At 42.4% G+C, this 21,945-nt stretch overlaps 1 long non-coding RNA gene across 2 annotated transcripts; it reads right to left on the reverse strand.

Moving 5' to 3' along the window:
- Positions 1–486: 486 nt before the first annotated feature.
- LOC120438754 lies at positions 487–1,963 on the reverse strand. Of its 2 annotated transcripts, none has more exons than XR_005612111.1 (3): positions 1,263–1,963; positions 835–1,036; positions 487–723 (listed from the first exon to the last, which is right to left on the reverse strand). It is a non-coding gene; the product is annotated as an uncharacterized LOC120438754 (long non-coding RNA). The 2 variants fall into 2 exon arrangements; XR_005612110.1 differs by having other exon boundaries at positions 1,255–1,963.
- Positions 1,964–21,945: the final 19,982 nt, after the last annotated feature.

Below are 21,945 nucleotides of genomic sequence, written 5' to 3' on the forward strand. Positions count from 1 at the left end.
AAAATGGATGCTCACCCGTTTGTGGGATCTGATGCTGCCACAAAAATTCCTCCGGCTGATGAAGATGCAGTTGAGAACTGGAGCGGCCTGGCTGTTCCACCCAAAAAAAGGAAGACAACTTCCTACCTCTCTTCATGTACCGAATGGCTCCATGCAGATGAATCTTTTGAGGCCAAAAGAGTGAAGGTGGGATTATTAAAAAATGGAAACCTCCATCAGCCTATTAGATTAGGGGAATCAACAATCTCTGTGCTCAATACCTGTGCCTTTGATGCATTTTTTCAGTGCTTATGTTGTGCCTTCTGTGACAGCTCCACATTTCAAATTGCTGTTCTGAAGGACAGTGAAAACCCAGTCCTGCAGCTGGTGAAAGTCATTGCCACAGATGGTGTGACCCAGCAAACCTACAGGAGGAGAGCAGAGCTGCTTAGTGTAATGTTTGAAGCTGTCTCGTTGAGGTCTGCTGCGATCCAAATCCATGCTCAGTGCAATATCTCCGCTGTAATTGCTAAGACAATGAGGAACATCTCAAGTGTTTATTTTACCAAACACTGCTCTTCACAGCACTGCTACCTCAGCAAAGGGATGACAAGGGAAGTGCCATTTGTTTCTCCTGCTATCTCTGTCCTCAGAGAGTCTGGTATGGCTCATCCTGGCACTGCTGTGGAAGCAGGACTTGGCCTACCTGAGTCTACCTGCCTCAGGCCACTCTCCAATCCATCTCTGTGTCCATCAGAATTCAAAACAGAAGACAGCACCACAGGAAATGAGCTCTGTGCAGGGACAGTTACTCACAGCTACAACATTGGAGATATCGTGTGGATTGATACTGACCTTGCAAACCAAACAGAATTTCCACTGAATGAATTTCCCTCCAACCTGGTTCTCCAAGGAAAGTCGTTCACTTTGAGGGCATTAATTGCTCTCCACGGAAAGATGACCACTGATGGTTTGGGCCATTACACTGCATACTGCAGTAGAGCTCCGTGTGTGTGGGAGTGCTATGATGACCTGGGAAATGGAGTGACAGGAGCATCTGAAAAGAAAGAAATACAACCCCATGCTGTGTTATACACGGTGTAATGAGTGCTGCCTGCATGTTTCTGTTTTATTTGGTTCATTACAGTTACATGTGTTCAAATGGCTAGTGTGTTATCAGTAAGTTCAGTTTTGCACATAAAGTTAAAGTTCTAAATTAAAAATCGTTTAACACTCTTTTCTTTGTCAGTCTGATGCATATTTGCTTTTACACACCCATTCACCTGCACCCGTAGCCTTGAAAGTAACCGTTCCATTTTTCTGTCAATAATTTTTCTGTATTTGTTGTGTCTTGACCTGGTGGCTTAAGTCAGGGGTCAGCATCCTTTTCAGTTCAAAGGGCCCCTTTTCCCCTGCTGCTACAAAACCTGTCTAGAGCCTAAAAAAGAAAGCTTATAAATATCTAGAAAATGAGTTGTTGTATTGTGTAAGCTATGGAAATGTAAATAAAAATGTTAATTTTTAGATTTGATAAGAAAATGAATCATCAAAGCTTTATAACGGAAAAAAGTATTTGTTAAAATGAAGCCAGCTACATGAGTCCTTTCCATGATAATTGAAAATTAGGAAAGATGGGCAACCAACTTGAAAATTACAGTAAACAGATTTGAAGCTAAGAAACATTAAACCACTTTTAAAACCCTTGTACATTCAGTGAATAGTCAATGCAGATATTTCATTAAAACAGAACCCTTTCTTGTTGTCTTTATAATAAAACATAACTTACTTGGTCACAGTGGAGGGGCCGGAGAGCCACATGTGGCTTTAGAGCCGCAGGTTGAACATCCCTGGCCTAGGTGCTGTGGAATATTCAGTTTTCTACACGTAGGAAACAACCTATTAAAGCAAACACTTCATTTTTTCTGAGAGAGCTACATTAATAATAATGAACATATATAATTCAAAACAAAATCATTGAGGCCAACTGGATATGTAAAAATAATAATAATTTAGGTATACGTGAATCACTTCAAATGAAACTCAGTTTTGCCACAGAAAACTTTAGCCTACCTTGTGTACGTTTCTGCACTGGTAACAAAAGAAATATCGACCTTTCCGCTGAATAAATTGTGTTACTAAAGTGTAAATTAAAGTTAATATGCAGCAAGCCTAGAAAAAGTGGACAGTCTTCTATAAAAGGGCAAAATTCCACAGCTGCTGAAACTCACTGCCACAGACACTGGTGTTATACAGCGTAGGCCGTAATAATTAAAATCATTATATCTCGGAAACCGTAGCAGCACAAACGCTAATTTTAACTGCACAAATCTGCACAAACGTAGCACTAACCGCTCCGCCTATTTGCCTTTACGTTTCAAGTGGGTGGGGGGTCAGCTTCACTCTGCTGGAGCTCAGGGGGCAAAACAATCGCATGAGTGCTGCTGTTTGACTGAGGAAGAATAAAGTAGTCGTGGTAAGCCAATCACATGACCACTTAAAGACAAAGCAACAAGGTGATATATACCAGTTTATAAATTGTGTCGATAGGCCACATAAAACCAGAGTCATGATAAACAATATATACGCGGCGTTTTTTCCTCAATAGTTTCGCCACGTTAGCGCTAGCAAGCACTCTGTGCTTATGAGCAAAACAAAAAAAAAGTTTTAGGAGTGACGGCGAGAGAGAGAGAGAGAGCAGGAAAAGAGAGAGAGCGAGTTTTGAGATTTGTGACGTTTAGCGTGTTTGGAGTGTGTAGTTAATGTGTCGTCTTGTGTAGTTAGTGTGTAGTGTTGTGTATAGTTTTGTGTTGTGTGTCAGAACAATGAGGCGACTGCTGTCTCCAGGTAGAAACAGCAGTGATACACCTGCTGCTGTCAGACCTGCAGGTATCAGGCTGTGATGTTCTCCTTTATTGTAGACAGACATTTTTGGAGTGGCACAAATAATTTGTGTGGCATCTTATTGAAGAACAGCTGATTGTTCTGTAAATAGTTTGAAATGGTTATTTTAAAAAAGGGTAAAAGGTAAATGGATGCAAATAACTTTGTTGTTTGCAAAACTTGTGCATAGGATTTTAAAATTGACAATTAATATTTGCATTTGAAGTTATGAAATATGATTCATTAAACGTGTTTATGGTTGTTACAGTTAAAAATATAACTTTTTCTACTCTGATTTTATGTTTTTTGTTTGATTTTAGATCAATTCTGGTTATACAGTATGACAAAATGAGAACATAACTGTAAATTCAGACACGTGAGGTTGCGCTAAAAAGAATGATACCAAACAAGGCAAAGCAAATAGTTTTTAAAGGTAAAATGTGGAGGGAAAATCAAGAGTAGTAAAAAAATGGCCAATTATACTCTGGACCCCAGAGGGTTAAACGTTCTTTGTTTTTTTTTAAAGTAACGCAATAGTTACTTTTCCAAGTAATTAATTACTTTTAGAATATTGTAACTGAGTTACTAACTCAGTTACTTTTTGAAGAAGTAACTAGTAACTATAATTGAATTACTATTTCAAAGTAACTTGCCCAACACTGGGCACAGAGGGCAGTGAAACAGCCAACACGGGGTGCATTCCTGCGATTCTGGCTTGGAGGCAGAACTCCAAATTGATATTTGCATCTAAAACAGAGAGAAAAACAGATAAACACCATATACACATTTAAGTTCAGGTTTTAGCAGAAATAACACGTTACAGTTAGTATGTAAGAGATTTGGGAGAAAAGTCTTTACAAAAACATAATTTACAAGAAACTTTTATTTGTGACATACATATCTATTGACATATAAAAGACAATTGAACAAAGGCTAACTAAGATCTGGGCAATAAAACAGAACGGAATAGAGAATATTAGTATTTATACATATATAAAACTCTGTGACGACCTTTATAATGTTTTTGCAGGTGGAATGAGAGACATGAATAAAGTGCAATATGCAGTAAATGGAACAATGTGCATTGATGTTACAGATCGTGAAAAGTAGTGAAGTGAATTTGTTCATAACAAGCAAAAATCAAATACGTTTGAAACTGACCACTAACTGCTAACCAGAGGTGTCAAAAGTGCACATTCCTTACTAAAGTTTAGATACCTCGAGGGTCGGACCTGCTGTAGCGCTAACAAAGTGCCAACGTAATCAGTGTAAGCAAACTAGATGATTCCTACAATTATATAATTATTAACGTCAAATTTAGACACGAAAGACTCTGTAACAACCTTTACGATCCACTTGCAAGGTTTCCACAGTCGATGATCCATGTGTGGCTTTAATTTTATTTTAAATTGTAATTACAATGTTGGGAAACTCCCTGTAAAACTTTCATCCTTCCATAAGCAGGTCCTCTTAGTGTGGACCCTCATTTATAAACACAACGTCTCACCACACAAATACCTCATCTGGAACAACAGAGATATTTTATTTAAAAATAAATCACTTTTCCTGGAAACTTGGGTCCAAAATGGGATCCTATTGGTGGCTCAGCTGGTTAATAAAGAGGGACAACTACTTACTTACAACCACTTTTTTGCACTATATAATTTTCCAATCAGTGTTCAGGAATTCTCAGTGGTGCTTGGTGCCATACCCTCAGGGACTTTAATGTTATATAAAAACACTGACAGCTTGATATCTACCTCAGTCACTCTCCCTGATCCAGCTGAGTCAGCAGTAGGAAAAATCTGCTTTTCACAGGAACTTGGTAACAGCAATAAGAGAATACGTAGTTTATTCCAAGAAGATATCGTCTCTCTCCCTTATATAATATCTTACTGGAACCGATATGTTCCAGATATCAAGTGGAAGACAGTCTGGATGATCCCCCATAAATATTTGATTGTAAATAAGGTGAAGGAAGCATCATTTAAAATTCTACATAAATGTTGTCCAGCCAGTCACTACATGGTAAAATTTCAGAGACATAAATACTAATTGTACTTTCTGTGGGGATCATCCAGAAACTGTGACTCATCTTTTTCGGTTCTGTGCTTCTACACAGAGATTGTGGAAGGAATTTAGCAGTTTTGTTATTGTCAAGATTTTAAGAGAGTTTTCTTTACGATGGGAAAATGTTTTATTCTGTTTCTTTAAGTTCCCCAAGAAGAATGATAAATGTTTTTATAATAAATTTATTAATACTTTTAGCCAAATGTTTTATCCATAAATGTAAGTTTACTAATAAAACACCACATTTCTGTCATTTTTTTAAGGATGTGGAAATGTACATACAATCGATATCAGCTCCACCAACAAAAAGGCTCTCAAAACAATATATATCTGTGAATTTTTGCGTGTATTCATATAATTATTACTTTTTTCTTTTTACCCCTGGTTTTGTGTGTTCATGTTCTGTTCTTTTGTATACTTCATCTGTTCGTATGTTGTATACTCATTGTTTGTTAAATAAAGATCTTTAAAAAAAAAAAAAAAGTCGATGATCCATGCAGGGACGTATCTCTGCCTACTGTGGAGGTCCCAATATGGCGCTCCCCAGTGGCTGCAGCCAGACCCTTTTCCCTCCTGCCTCCACTTTCCCTCATCCACCTGCTGCCTCTGTGGAAGCTCCGCCATAGCCACCAACAAACAACTGACTTATTTTTACACATCGACCAGCATCCGGCCAATCCACCACCTTTCACTGTTTATACCGTTACAAAAAACATCATCAGCCTATAAAAACTAAAAATCACCATCGGTATGCTCGATGGCCAGTCCAGCTATGGTCGTGCCATCAGTTAACCCTTCACGTGGCAGCTGTGACACGCGTGCCCAGGGTTGCCGACCCCTGCTCTAAAGCATCTGATTTGGATTCCTGAGATCAAATATATTTTCCTTTGGCTTTGTTTTCTTCCCATTTGTGGCTTTAATGTAGTGTTACATCCTGTTTGTTTGCTTCCATCTGTACACATGTCCAGATTCACTGTTATGTTTCTATTCTTACATTGCTGTGTGATCACTGTTCCTCTGCTGACTGATGTGACCTTTTGTATCTGACACTGATACTTGTCATATTTGTATCTGCGCCTAAAAGATAAAAGTTTTCCATGCTAAAACACAGCTCCACCTCCTGCAGTTCTCCTCTGAACCACTAGATGTCTCTGTTATCTACATGAAGACGTGCAGCACAGCAACCACAGCAGCGCTCAGATCACACGTGTCCTGTTCTTATGTATAAAAGCATGAAACAGGTGAGACAGGTGGGATCAATATTAATGTTGTGGAAATATATGAAAAAGCAACAGAAGAGTGAAAACATTTGGTGTTTCTAGAAAGATCTTTCAGCTCATAGCTGCTCACAGACTGTATTTACAAGTGACAAACTGCAACTCTACAGTACATCTACAGTATATATCAAATCTATTCTGTATTCAAATCTATTGAGTGATGTTTGAAAGTCTTTCCAGGTGAGTTTGATCCAGGAGGGTCTGAAGCCAGAGTCAGACAGAGACTGTGCAGAGACTGTAGAAGGACAGAGCAGCAGCAGAGCAGTCCAGATACACTGATGATCCTCTGTCAGATCCAGAGGGACACACAGGGATGATGCTGGACTCTACATTGTGTCTGACAGTGGAGCTGTTCTCAGAGCAGTTCACTCTGCAGCACTGACAGTCATCTGCACTTCATTCCTCTGTCAGTCACTGCTGGATGAAGCTCTCCTCTCCACCTCCCAGTAACATGGCCCAGTCAGAGCGTCTCTCACACACAAGCTGCTGCTGCTTCAACCTCTCTGGATCATCAGGACACAGCTGCTCCTCTCTCAGCACACACACCGTCCTGTTTACCATCATCACCTCCACCTGCAGAGAGAAGAAGGAAGAGCAGAGGAGATAAACGAGTGTTTCCAGAGACTCTTCATCAGCTGTCAGTCAGTGATGCAGCACATCCAGTATAAAGAGCAGCAGGGACTTCAGTGCTGGGACTGTACTAGGACTCATTGTTGCTTCACTTTTTCTAATCTTTGGATTTTTATTGAAGTTGATGAAGATGTTTTTCCCTCCAAGTTTGAGTTTGGACTTTCATTCATTAGAAGAAGCTTGGTGTGTCCACTCTGAGCTCTGTAGGAACCCCAACAACAAGCCCAACAATCCAGATGGTTCCAGCTGTTAACTGGAGGAATTCCATCCAAACATCTGCTCTCACTAAATTCTTCCTCACCTACAGACTGTGTTCTTCACTGCTTTAAACTTGGAAATGAATGCAGTCATTGGTCTGCGTGCTGCTTTGTTCAGAGAGCTGATTGGCTGTTGACAGTGTTTGATCAGAGCGTGTCAGCCGTTACCATGGTGACCATAAAGGTCAGAAACAGGAAGTGTTTGTGTCCAATCCTGAAGCCTGTCACCATTCTCCTCTCACAGCTTCACTGAGAAGCTGCAGCTTTACAGGAAACACTGGATCTTTGTTTCATACTGACTGTGTTTAGTACAATACTGCTGACAGCACCACCCACTCACTCCATCACTCTACTTACTCCAGAGTCTCCAGTCTGTAGTCTGGACTCTGCTGAAGATCAGACAGCTGCTTCACATCTGGATCCTTCAGGTTGTTTCCCCACAGGTCCAGCTCTCTCAGATGGGAGGGGTTGGACTTCAGTGCTGCTGCCAGATAATCACAGCTGATCTCTGACAAACCACAGCGCTCCAATCTGTATAAAGAATGAAAGATGTAAGTTTATTAGACAAAGTGCTTGAAATCATTCAGTGTTTCATCATCTGTTCAGAGCTGAAGAAGGTTCAGAATGTAGAAGTTTAGAAAATGGAAACTCCAAACAGCTGAAGCCAACAGGAAGCAGCTTCAAACAAACACAACAAGAGAAAAAACTCTGAATGTTTCACATTAAAGTCGTACATTTATCATAAAAACAGGACAAAGACTTGAAAAAGTCGTGTTTTTCCTTCCAGGAACCACAAGGCTTCACTTTTAAAGGTGAAGTGTGAAAGAAATGGACATATTTGAAGTCCAACACCTTTTTCCAGTCACATGATTAAAGCAGACAAACTACAAGCTCATTTTCATTCCAACAAGTCATCTTCTGACCTGGACTAACAACACTGGTCTCTATGTGCAGCTGGCTGTGAGACCAGTGCTCAGGGAGCGTCTACAAAGTGCAACACTGAAAGAACATCACACACTCATTTGCTTCCAGCACTTTCACACAAACATCTACTGTCATTATTGTCACCAAACTCTGTGGATCCTTTATTGCAAATTCAAATGGGATCAAATGGTCAGACAAAAGAGGGTTATGAGGAAATATGATGAAATGTTGTGTATTAGCAGCAAGTTATTGAATCATTTTCCTCAGAAACCAAACAAAATGATTGACAAACATGTTTTACAAACTCAGTGTTGGACTTGGATCAGCAGGATAAGCTGATGTTTAAAGGCATTTGAGTCTCGCTGTATGAGAGTCCAGTTATTCCTCAATATTTATGGATGATGTTCTTTCAGTGTTGCACTTTGTAGACGCTCCCTGAGCCTCACAGCCAGCTGCACATGGACCAGCTGACATTACCCAGCATTAGAGGCGGCTGTGAAAAAATGGATTTTCCTATTTAAATGGTTTTAATTTGAATAAAGCGATGTTGATTCATTCAATCCTGAATGGATTTTTAATATAAATGTATTTTGCCAGAATCTCAGGTTAAAGCTCCCAAAAGTATTTCAACAACAAGCAAACAGATAAAAGAGTAAATGAGAGCAGCTAAACACACAAAGATGGAAACACAGAGCGTGGATCGTTCACTCGACGGCACGTACACGGACACGCCGTCGGGGCTGAAAGTGGACAGCTCACAGATCCTGAAGCTGCAGGTTTCATCTGTCTCCAACCAAAACTGAGTGAACCAGCAGCAAAAGAAGATCCAAACTACGCTTTACGTTTGATGAACATCGTCATGAACTATCTCTGACTTTGACCTTTACTTCCTGCACAGCTCTCTCTCTCTCTCAGTGTACTTCAAGAACAGTTTACCTTCAAAAATCTGTTTTCTGCATTATTCACTGCTTATTACGCACCAGTCTGCTGTTGTGTTCACTGCTGTCGGCCTCCGAAAACAAAGCCTCATTTCTGCTGTTCAATACTGAAGAAATTGAAACCTTTAAAATGATGACAGATTACAAACTCTCAGCTGTGTCTGTAATCAAACCTCTGTAACTTTGCTTCACTTCAGCAGCATCAGCTCATGTTCACATGTTGATTCATGGTTTGCTTCAGTTTTTGATCGACTGCAGAATATTTTGAAGGTTATCTGCTATAAAAAGCCAGAAGAGGAAAATCTGCTTCATGTGTTTCTGTTTGATCCTCAGTGACTTTGACACAAAGGCCTCTGCTGTGATGATCACACCTCTGATCAAGTCTCACAGTGTCAGCTTTGTTTTTATACATATGGATATGTGCTGATAAATGATCAGAATTAGAATATTTCCCACTGTCTGCTGTGTGCCGTGACCTTTGACCTGCTAAAGAGGTGTCAGCTGTGGATTATTCATTGTTGTGTCTGATACTTAGAACTGTGAGGAAGAACACTACACAGTTAATCAGGGTCCCCTCTCTGAATCAGGAAAGGTGGGCAGGCGGCGTGTGGGCGCGGGCCATACGTTGAGTCTCACTGTTTGAAATGTGAACATTGTTCTGCTGCAGTCAATGGACTAAACCAGAGAAGAAGAAAACAGACTTTACCATGAAGATCCTCAGTGTGGATCAGTATAATATCAGCCTGATGTCTGCAGTTTAGTGTCAGCACAACTTTCACATCATATTCATCTCAGCACAACTAAAACATGCTGACTGACCTCAGAGTTTCAAGTCCACATCCTGGACTCTCCAGGAAACCACACAGATGCTTCACTCCTGGATCCTTCAGGTTGTTTCTGCTGAGGTCCAGCTCTCTCAGATGGGAGGGGTTGGACTTCAGTGCTGCTGCCAGATAATCACAGCTGATCTCTGACAAACCACAGCTCATCAATCTGTATAAAGAATGAAAGATGTAAGTTTATTAGACAAAGTGTGAGCTTGAAATCATTCAGTGTTTCATCATCTGTTCAGAGCTGAAGAAGGTTCAGAATGTAGAAGTTTAGAAAATGGAAACTCCAAACAGCTGAAGCCAACAGGAAGCAGCTTCAAACAAACACAACAAGAGAAAAAACTCTGACTGTTTCACATTAAAGTCGTACATTTCTCATAAAAACAGGACAAAGACTTGAAAAAGTCGTGTTTTTCCTTCCAGGAACCACAAGGCTTCACTTTTAAAGGTGAAGTGTGATAGAAATGGACATATTTGAAGTCCAACACCTTTTTCCAGTCACAACATTAAAGCCGACAAACTACAAGCTCATTTTCATTTTTTTTTGTGATTAATATTTTATTGTTTTTTTAGAACACTACAGTCCACTGTAGAGACAGATTACATCACATAGAAAAAAGCATCGGCATAGCAGCAGAACAGTAGAGAATACAAAACCAAAATGAGGTGGAGAAACAAGGCAAAAAAACAAACAGGAAAAAAAAAACAGCCAGCCTATGACTACGTGGGTCTTACTGCATGCCACACTCTGACATCCCTTAGAGTGCTTCGGTCAGAATTCCTTTTTCTGTCCCACTCTAAGTTCTAGTCTGATCCTTTTATTCTGGACAGATATGGATCCCACTTCAGGTGGAAACTCTCCACTTTACAGGGAGTGCAGAATTATTAGGCAAGTTGTATTTTTGAGGAATAATTTTATTATTGAACAACAACCATGTTCTCAATGAACCCAAAAAACTCATTAATATCAAAGCTGAATGTTTTTGGAAGTAGTTTTTAGTTTGAGCTATTTTAGGGGATATCTGTGTGCAGGTGACTATTACTGTGCATAATTATTAGGCAACTTAACAAAAAACAAATATATACCCATTTCAATTATTTATTTTTACCAGTGAAACCAATATAACATCTCCACATTCACAAATATACATTTCTGACATTCAAAAACAAAACGAAAACAAATCAGCGACCAATATAGCCACCTTTCTTTGCAAGGACACTCAAAAGCCTGCCATCCATGGATTCTGTCAGTGTTTTGATCTGTTCACCATCAACATTGCGTGCAGCAGCAACCACAGCCTCCCAGACACTGTTCAGAGAGGTGTACTGTTTTCCCTCCTTGTAAATCTCACATTTGATGATGGACCACAGGTTCTCAATGGGGTTCAGATCAGGTGAACAAGGAGGCCATGTCATTAGTTTTTCTTCTTTTATACCCTTTCTTGCCAGCCACGCTGTGGAGTACTTGGACGCGTGTGATGGAGCATTGTCCTGCATGAAAATCATGTTTTTCTTGAAGGATGCAGACTTCTTCCTGTACCACTGCTTGAAGAAGGTGTCTTCCAGAAACTGGCAGTAGGACTGGGAGTTGAGCTTGACTCCATCCTCAACCCGAAAAGGCCCCACAAGCTCATCTTTGATGATACCAGCCCAAACCAGTACTCCACCTCCACCTTGCTGGCGTCTGAGTCGGACTGGAGCTCTCTGCCCTTTACCAATCCAGCCACGGGCCCATCCATCTGGCCCATCAAGACTCACTCTCATTTCATCAGTCCATAAAACCTTAGAAAAATCAGTCTTGAGATATTTCTTGGCCCAGTCTTGACGTTTCAGCTTGTGTGTCTTGTTCAGTGGTGGTCGTCTTTCAGCCTTTCTTACCTTGGCCATGTCTCTGAGTATTGCACACCTTGTGCTTTTGGGCACTCCAGTGATGTTGCAGCTCTGAAATATGGCCAAACTGGTGGCAAGTGGCATCTTGGCAGCTGCACGCTTGACTTTTCTCAGTTCATGGGCAGTTATTTTGCTCCTTGTTTTTCCACACACGCTTCTTGCGACCCTGTTGACTATTTTGAATGAAACGCTTGATTGTTCGATGATCACGCTTCAGAAGCTTTGCAATTTTAAGACTGCTGCATCCCTCTGCAAGATATCTCACTATTTTTGACTTTTCTGAGCCTGTCAAGTCCTTCTTTTGACCCATTTTGCCAAAGGAAAGGAAGTTGCCTAATAATTATGCACACCTGATATAGGGTGTTGATGTCATTAGACCACACCCCTTCTCATTACAGAGATGCACATCACCTAATATGCTTAATTGGTAGTAGGCTTTCCAGCCTATACAGCTTGGAGTAAGACAACATGCATGAAGAGGATGATGTGGACAAAATACTCATTTGCCTAATAATTCTGCACTCCCTGTATTCATAAGTCTGTATGAGAGTTGTTCTAGTGCAGCGAGTCTCCCTAGTTGAAGATGCCATACAGAGACAGGTGGGGTGGAAGGGGCCTTCCACTGGGAGATAATGAGTTTACGCCCCAGCATCAATGCAGTCTGTACCCACTTAGCGGCCTTAGGCGGAGCATATTTGAGGAGTGATGGGTCCCCCAAAACAAATAGTCTTGGTGAAAAAGGAATATCCCATCGTATAGTTGATTTGATAAAGTCGTGTATCTCAGTCCAAAAGATTTGGGTTATAGAACAGCTCCAAATCATATGGGTCAATGTGCCCACCCCAGTCTGACATCTCCAGCATTAAGGGGACTGTATGAGGTTCGCCCTATACAATCTGTGTGGTGACCAGTAAATTCAGTGTAATAATTTGAATTGGATTAGCCTCGTCCTAAGTTCCCTGGACACCTTTTTACTATTTTGCAAAATTGTAGTCCATTCATGATCTGTAAAAACCACACCAAGGTCAGATTGCCAAGCTAACCGGAGGGCGGGTAGCCCTTTACTCGTGCCCTCAACAAGCATTGAGTAATATTTAGAGACTTCACAACCTCCCCCAGAGATTTTTTTGATGTAGCTGAGATATTCAATAGTTGGAGGTGGTGTGGAGGAGGAACCAAAGGTTTTGAGCAATAAGTGCCGGAGCTGCAAGTACCTCCAAAACTGACTCTGTGGCAACTGAAACTGTGCTTTAAGGTCGTTGAAGGACTTGAGAATTCTCCCCTGATACAGGTCTCCGAGAACAAGTATCCCTCTCTGGACCCACAGTCTCCAGAAAAACGGAAACCTATTAATGCAGAGTTTGGGATTGAGCCATATGGAGGCCTCAGTGTGAAGGTGGGAGTTAAAATTTAACAGCAAGGCCACCTTCTTCCAGACCGTCTGCAGCAACGAAAGAATGGGGTGGGTTTGTATATCTGGTGGGAACTTGGTGGTTAAAATGTGCATCGGAGGGAGTGGTGAGCACAAAGTACTCTCCAGACTAAACCATGGGGGGGCTCGTTCTGGAGGGAGAGCCCAGTGAACCATGTGTCTCAGACTGAAAGCATAATGGTAAAACAGTAAATTTGGGACCCCCAGGCCACCTAACTCCACTGGTTGCTGTAACCTTTTAAGCTTTATTCTAGGGTGTCTGTTATTCCATATGAATTGGTTGCATAATCTGTCAAATTGGTGAAAATATTTTGATGGGGTTTTTAGCGGGAGTGTTTGTAGTAGGTAATTAAATTTTGGAGCACAATTCATTTTGATGATGTTAATTTTACCCCAAAGGGTGAGAAACAAAGGGGACCATCTAATTATGTCTGTTCTGAACTTGTCCAATAGAGGTTCAAAATTAGCCTGAACTATGTTGTATAACAAACGGGGAAATGTAATGCCCAAGTATTTAATACCAGTCTGAAGCCATCTGAAATCCCCTGGCTGGAACAGAGTTTTGGGGCAGAAGGCTGTCAGGGGGAACGCTTCAGACTTTGACCAATTTACTCTATATCCTGATATATTAGAGAACCGGTTAATAGTTCTTAAGACAGCAGGTAGAGAACGTTCTGGCTGCGATATTAGGACCAGGGCGTCATCAGCATAGAGCATCAATTTGTGATTATTATTGTGGACCTGGATACCTGGAAAATCAGGGTCTCTACGTATTGTCGTTGCCAGAGGCTCTAAAGCTAGAGCAAAAAGCAGAGGACTCAGTGGGTAGCCCTGTCTTGTGCCTCTGTGGAGGTCGAAGGACTGTGATATATAAGACAGTTCGTTAGTATTGATGCTCTTGGATTGTTGTAGAGAAGTTTGACCCACCTTATGAATTTTGGGCCAAAGCCAAATGCTTCCATTACACAAAATAGAAAACGCCACTCTACCCTGTCGAATGCTTTCTCTGCATCTAGGGAGAGGGCTATAGCTGGAGAGAAGTCCCCCGTAGGGGATTTATTCTGGGTCGCCCACATAATATCAATTAGGCGTCTAACATTGTCGGCAGAGCTGCGAGTCCGAATAAAACGAACTTGGTCGGGATGTATTAAGTAAGTCATGACCTTATCTAATCTGGTTGCTAGTACCTTGGCTAAAATTTTGCAATCGCAATTGATCAAGCTTATCGGTCTGTAACTCTTACAGTCAAGCGGGTCTTTGTTTTTCTTTAAGACAAGGGAAATAAGTGCCTCTGACAGTGTTGGTGGCAGGCTGCCCTTATCCAGGGCCTCCTCAAACATTTGAAGGAGTAAAGGGGAGAGCTCCTCTGCAAAGTTCCTGTAAAATTCTGCTGTAAACCCATCCAACCCAGGGGCCTTGTCAATTGGAAGGTTTTTGATTACCTTTAAGATCTCTTCCTTTGAAAATGGGGTGTCCAGGGAGTCCACCTGTGTCTTAGAGAGAGTTGGGAGGTTGAGGGGGGAGAGAAAACTGTTAATTTCCTGAGAGTCTGCTTGTACTTCTTCTGAAGAGTATAGTTGCATATAGAAATCCCTAAAGGCCTCATTCACTTCAGAGGGTTTTGACACCATAGTGCCATCCTGTGCTCTAATTGCTGCTATGATAGTCTGAGCTTCTTTTTGTTTAAAATATCTTGCAAGCAGTTTGCCAGGTTTATCTCCATCTTCGAAGTATTTCTGCCTAGCCCGAAATAGAGAAAACTCCATTTTCTGAGTCAAGATTGAATTAAACTCATATTTAAGTCTAGTTAGGTGGGTCAGATTTGCCGAGCTCATGTCTGCCTTAAAAGCGGCTTCAGCTATGGCAATCTTCGTCTCCAGGTCTATCTGCTTGGTCAGAGCAGTTCTTTTCTTATATGAGGCATGCTGGATTATGAACCCTCTAATAAAAGCTTTCAAAGCTTCCCATGCTACACCTGCACTAGGAGCTGTAGAGAGGTTAATTTCTATATAAGAATTGATCTGCTCTCTTAAGGAGTGGAAAAAGTTGGGATCATGTAAAAGGCGTGGGTTTAGCCTCCATCTGGGAGACTTGAGGGGGCTACCAAATGAGCTCAGATGTAAAAGCACCGAGGCGTGGTCAGAAACGTGTATACTACCAATAGAGCAACACATTGCTGAGGGCATGATAGAATTTGACACAAGAAAATAATCTATTCTTGACAGAGTGTTGTGGGGGGCAGAATAAAAGGTGTAATCTCTTGTGGATGGGTTGAATACTCTCCATACGTCTACCAAACCCAAGGTCCTACACATTTTTATAGCGACCGAAGCTGATCTAGAGTGTCGCTGTGAGGGAGTGCTTCGATCCAGTATATCATCCATGACCAAATTGAAGTCCCCTGCTATCAGGATTGGGTAGTCACCCATATCACTAATTTTGCATTCCAAGTTTCCAAAAAAGGTGGGGTCATCAATGTTTGGTGCATAGATATTACTTAAAATCATCCTATGGCCTTGAATCTCAGCCAAGAGTAGCAATGTCCGCCCATCTTCATCCTTAACCATCCGGGTGCATTTAAACTGTAACTGCTTATGAATTAAAATTGCAACACCCTACTCTGGCTGCTGCCACATGAAAAAAATACCTGACCCACCCAATCACGGCAAAGTTTATCTGACTCTTGGGGAGACAAGTGAGTCCCTTGAAGAAAGGCAATGTCAACTTTTTTTGATTTGATAAATGTCATAATTTTCTTTTTTTTGATTGGATGGTTAAGGCCCTTTACATTCCAGGTCATTAAAGTAAAGGCCCTTTGTTGCTTATTCGCCATCATGCAATACGTATCAGACATATAACAGTGGGGTAACTTATTATTAGAACCAGGAGTTCAGTACTGAGTGGACAATATTTGGAAGGCTGGCTGTGAAAAAAAATGGGGGGGTTTGGAAGTAAATAAAAATAACAATTGATAAACATTTAAACAGATACGTCTGGGGCGACCGAGAACACTAGTCACCCTCAGGTGGGCTATGAACCCCAGAAAGCAAAACATAAACTTTATGGTCCGTGACTCTAACCAGTCGAACAGTCATAAACAGGACCCGTCGCCAGCAGCAGCAGCATATTAAGTCGATGTAATATGAAGAAAACAGACATTCCGGGACTTAGCTAATCCAAGCCCTGACTGTAAATAACTCCCTTAAGGTAAAGACAGAATGTAGTCCTGGGCTTTTTTTGGGTCGGTAAACTCACGTCTGCCCTCCGTCATTTTCAGCACCAGCACCGCTGGGAACAGCCGTTTACAGGGATTAAATGCCGCCCCATTGTCCGTGACAAGTTTGGAGTAGTCAGGGAAGATCATAATGCGGTGGCCGTTCCAGCTCAGCCGCCCCAGCCTCCGCGCAGCTTCCACGATCCGTTCCCTGTCCTGGAACCGCAGAAATCGGGCGATGATGACCCTCGGGGGATGACCGTCAGGTTTCCGTCTCACCAGGCTGCGGTGTGCGCGGTCAATCTCCAGCCCGCCCGGGAAGTCGACCTTCAGGAGTTGTGGGATCGTGTTGCGCACGAATGCTAGAGCGTCCGAACCCTCGCAGCCCTCCGGAAAGCCGACAAAGCGCAGGTTGTTTCTCCGTCCTCTGTTTTCGAGGTCGTCTAATTTCTGTCTTAGAGCGTTCACCTCATCACAAGTAGCAGGAGGATTTTCCTTTAGCGCTCTGCTAGCATCCTCGAGGAAATCAAGACGAGACTCAGCATTGCTTATTCGAGTAGCCATATCCGCTAGCTTAGCCTCCACTGCCCTCGTAGCAGTTTGGATAGCATTCAGCTTGCTCTCTTGTGTCTCGGAGGTTTCCTTAAGTAGCGCGTAAATACTTGCAATGTCTTTGGCCATTTGTTCAGTTGTAGCAGTCTGAATAGTATCCGACATTGGAGGTGAGAGCGGGTGCACCTCATTAGCTTTCGCTGAGGCTTCCCTGCTAGCGCCTTCCTGCCGTCGAAGCGTAAGTTTTTGTTGGTGATTCGGCATTTCTGAGCTTTCACAAAGAGTCTTCAAGCCTCCCACTGTCCTGAGGTGATATTTTGTAAGTGTTGTGTAGCGCAATGTTCTGAGTCTAATGCAAATTAGCTTCCCCATTCAAGCTGCCATCTTGACCGCCTACGTCACCGGACTCCACTACAAGCTCATTTTCATTCCAACAAGTCATCTTCTGACCTGGACTAACAACACTGGTCTCTATGTGCAGCTGGCTGTGAGACCAGTGCTCAGGGAGCGTCTACAAAGTGCAACACTGAAAGAACATCACACACTCATTTGCTTCCATCATCCAAACTGAAGAGGAAACAGAGACGGCTCCCCTTCAAAGTAAAAGCTGCTCCTTTTGGACACAGTATCAAAGAAAGTCTACAGTATAACTTAGAAAAGACAGAACAAAGTTTTGGTTGTTTTTAAATTGTGCAGAAATGAAACTACACTAAGCTCAATTATGTGACAGACATTTCATCCCATGTCAGTTTGGCCTCATCCTGGGCCGGATTATCCAGCACACACACTCTGACCACAGGCCCAGGGGCCACGCACAGCTGGGCTCCATCCAAGAGACAGGAAACAAACCAACACAATAATAAAAAGCACCATGTGATCTTCTTACATCTTCAAGACAAACATAGTAAAAACATATTTGTTTCCTGATAAAATGATGTGACAGGTAGAAGAGAGTAAAGTGGTGGTGTTACAGCCTTTCTCCCCTCTGCTGCCGAGGCTGTTAGTCTCTCCCAAACTCAGCTACAGGACTTCCAAATGAATGAAAGCAGCAGAAGTGGCTTTACAAATGAAAGAGGAAGAGGAGAAGAAGAGGAGAGGAGGCCACCCTGACCATCACTCCAGCTGAAAACATCACACTTCCATTAAAGTTGGTGAGAAAATGTTGAGCAGGATGAGATGCTGGCTAATCTGGAGGCTGTAGCAGCAGCTCACAGTCACAGTGGATTTCCACTCATGAAAAAGCTCTGGCTGCTTCATTTCTCATCTCATATCAGAGACTTTAGTGAAGCTGTACTGTGATGCTTCCATATTCCAGTGAGGCCTCCAGAATGATTTCAGCTGTTCTGTACACACACTGTGTGCCCTGTATGGCTCAAAGTCTCTGCAGCCTGTTTTTATCTGCTATCATCAGATCTTCATCATCCTCATTCACATCCCTCACACACTCTACAGCCTCATCAGCACTGACTTCATCTTCACTGACTGATGGAGCACAACATGAACCTGTGGAGGCTGAAACACTGTCCTGTCAAACATCTCCCGTCACCACTCCACTTCTGTCAGCCTTTAAATGAACCCTGCTCAAGTCTGTCACTTCTGTTTGGAGCCAAAAGGAAAAACTGTTGTTCAGTCGTTTGGAAAGACACAACATTTCTGAAAGCACTCAAACTTCTTCACATTTGTCTTCAGACACATCCTGAACATTTAGGAACTAAAGAAAGTTTCAAACATCAATCAAAGACCTGAAATATAGAAAAACAACAACAGCTGCAGTCAGTGAACTCGCCTCAGAGTCTCCAGTCGACAGTTTGGACTCTCCAGTCCAGCACACAGAAGCTTCACGCCTGAATCCTGCAGCTTGTTCCAACTCATGTCCAGCTCTGTCAGATGGGAGGGGTTGGACTTCAGAGCTGAGGCCACAACTTCACAGTGAGACTTTGAGAGTCCACACTGAGTCAGTCTGTGATGATAGAAAATATAAAATGTGTTATTATAAAAGCAGAAAATCTGCATTATAAACACAGACTGAATGTATATGAAGACAAAACAGAGTGAGGTCATAATCTGATGAATCTGCTCTTCACATCTGTGCTTCAGCTCCTCTTACTGTGTTTGACATGACACAACGATTGAGTCTCTCTCAGACCTGCAGACTTTTAATGAGAATCTTTGTTTGGCTTTAATCTGCAGATGAAGGAGGAAGATGGTGTCACATTTAGGCTTCCATAATGTCCACAGTCTGTCACTGAGATCTGATCCAGAGTCAGTGTGAAGACACACATTTGGACTGTTTCCTGTTTTGACTCCAGAACATTCTGAATGAGTTCAGCTCAGTGAAGAGTTCCAGCTGGAAAGATGATCTCTGTTTGCTACCTGCTGTCAGGTACGACTGTTCACGTCCACATGCAGGAAAAACCTGCTGACTGTTACCAAACGGAGCAGAAATCTCATCACTGGACAATAATGATGAATGAACTCAGAGCTGCTGATATCAGATCTGATTTCAGGGGAACTAAACACAGAAATGATTGGCTCATTTTAGCTTTCTGAGCCATTATCTGCTGGTGTGTCGCTAGTTGGCAGAAAATGAGTTGTATTCCTGTTCAGGGCTTCAGTGTTTATGAGTCCAGATCCAGGTGACAGCAAGTCCAAATGATGTTACCTGTCTGTGTCCAGCAGCAGCCTGTATTCACTTTGAATATTGTTATAACCTGACATGGATCAGTTTGTCTTTGATTGGTTTGTAAATGTCACTGTTTCCATTGGACCTGAGTGACGGTACAAAGACAGAGAGGGAGAGAAAGAGAGAGAGGATGGAGACAGCAAGAGAGAGCAAACACAAACAGGTGAGAGTGGACAGGTGACCAAGGTCAGCAACCAATCAGAGAGCTTCTGTTTGACCCACAGTCACTGATGATGACTGCACATAACCAAGCAGTGTGTTACTCTGATATCAAATATGGATCCTGCTCTTATAATAATGATCATCAGATGATATTATTGTGTTATTTTGTAGCTGAATACGATGTTTGTGTGATTATCAGTGAAAGAAGCAGTGAGGAGGCTGGAGAGAGAGAGAGAGGACAGAGGGTGAAGTTAGAAACACTAAAAGGATTTTTCATGGATTTCATGGATGATTTGAGTGATTTCCAGCAGGACACTTAAACATGTCAGTGGACGTCCTAAAGAACATATTCACTGATATGAAACGTGTCATTGAACAGGATTAATATCAGTGGAAACATGGTGGAAACAGCTGTGACTGCATGGATGTGACACACTTCAAATCTGTTCTCCACTCTTGGATTTGGGATCCATGGAGCTGCTGCTGAGTCTGTACAATAAAGGATGGTGTGGAAGGTTGCAGCGTACGGACACAAACACTTTGTGCTTACAATCTGATTTTATTTTCAAAATTAAACTACTAACCTACACTGATCAATGATGTTAATGATCACATCTGGACTCACCCAGCCTTTCTGCAGTTCCTCACAGCTGGAATCAGTCTCTGTCGTCCCCGCTCTGATGTGTTGTACTTTTGCAGGTCCAACTCATCCAGAACCTCCTCTGACATCTGCAGCATGAAGGCCAGAGCTGAGCACTGGATCTCAGAGAGTTTCTCTGATCTGTTCTCTGACTTCAGGAACTCTTGGATCTCCTGAAATAATGAGAGGTGGTTCATCTCCATCAGACAGTGGAAGATGTTGATGCTTCTGTCAGGAGAGATTTTATCACTGTTCATCTCCTTCAGGTTGTTGATGACTCTCTGGATGGTTCCTGGACTGATCTCTGTCTGACCCAGCAGACCTACTAAGAGTCTCTGGTTGGACTCCAGACAGAGGCCATGAAGGAAGCGAACAAACAGGTCCAGGTGGCCATTTTTACTCTGGAGGGATTTCTCCATGACTTTAGTCAAAAAGACATCCAGTGATGTGAAGCTATAAGACTTGAGCATGTTCTTTTGTATTTTGTATTCTTCATAGAAATTCGCACCCAGAGATGGTTTAATGTGGGGAAACCGATCTCGAAGCAAATTAGTATCATCATCATAGTCAAAATCAAAGTCAGAATCATGAATAAAATCTCCCAGGAAGTTCTTCAGCACCTCTGTCTTCCTGTTGGTGTGACAGTGGAACATGTAGACTGCAGCCAGAAACTCCTGAATGCTCAGATGAACAAAGCAGTAGACTGGTTTCTGGAAGATCACACACTCTCTTTTGAAGATCTCTGTACAAACTCCTGAGTACACCGAGGCCTCTGTCACATCCAGACCACACTGCTCCAGGTCTTCTTGGTAGAACATGATGTTTCCTTTCTCCAGATGTTCAAACGCCAGCCTCCCCAGCTTCAGAAGAACTTCCCTGTCAGCCTCCGTCAGCTCCTGTGGACTCGTCTCATGTCCCTCATGGTACTTGTTCTTCTTCCTCTTTGTCTGAACCAGCAGGAAGTGTGAGTACATGTCAGTCAGGGTCTTGGGCAGCTCTCCTCTCTGCTCTGTAGTCAACATGTGCTCCAGAACTGTAGCAGTGATCCAGCAGAAGACTGGGATACTACACATGATGTGGAGGCTCCTGGATGTCTTCATGTGGGAGATGATTCTGCTGGACAGCTCTTCATCACTGAATCTCCTCCTGAAGTACTCCTCCTTCTGGGCGTCAGTGAAGCCTCGTACTTCTGTTAGCCTGTCAACACATGTAGGAGGGATCTGATTGGCTGCTGCAGGTCGGGAAGTTATCCAGACGAGCCGAGGGAAGCAGATTCCCTGGATGAGGTTTGTCAGCAGCTGGCTGACTGATGACTTCTGTGTGACATCAGACAGCAGCTTCCTGTTGGTGAAATCCAATGAAAGTCTGCTTTCATCCAGGCCGTCAAAGATGAACAAAAGCTGAGAGACAGCCAGCTTCTCTGCTGTGACCTTCTGTAATGTTGGATGGAAAACATGGAGCAGCTCCAGAAGACTGTACTGCTCATCTCTGATCAGGTTCAGCTCCTGAATGAAAGCAGAACCACCACACTGACATGTTGGTTCTCCAAGCCCTCTGCCCAGTCCAGAGTGAACTTCTGCACTGAGA

This window comes from Oreochromis aureus, linkage group 3 (assembly GCF_013358895.1).
Source record: "Oreochromis aureus strain Israel breed Guangdong linkage group 3, ZZ_aureus, whole genome shotgun sequence".
In the NCBI taxonomy this organism is placed as follows: Eukaryota; Metazoa; Chordata; class Actinopteri; order Cichliformes; family Cichlidae; genus Oreochromis; species Oreochromis aureus.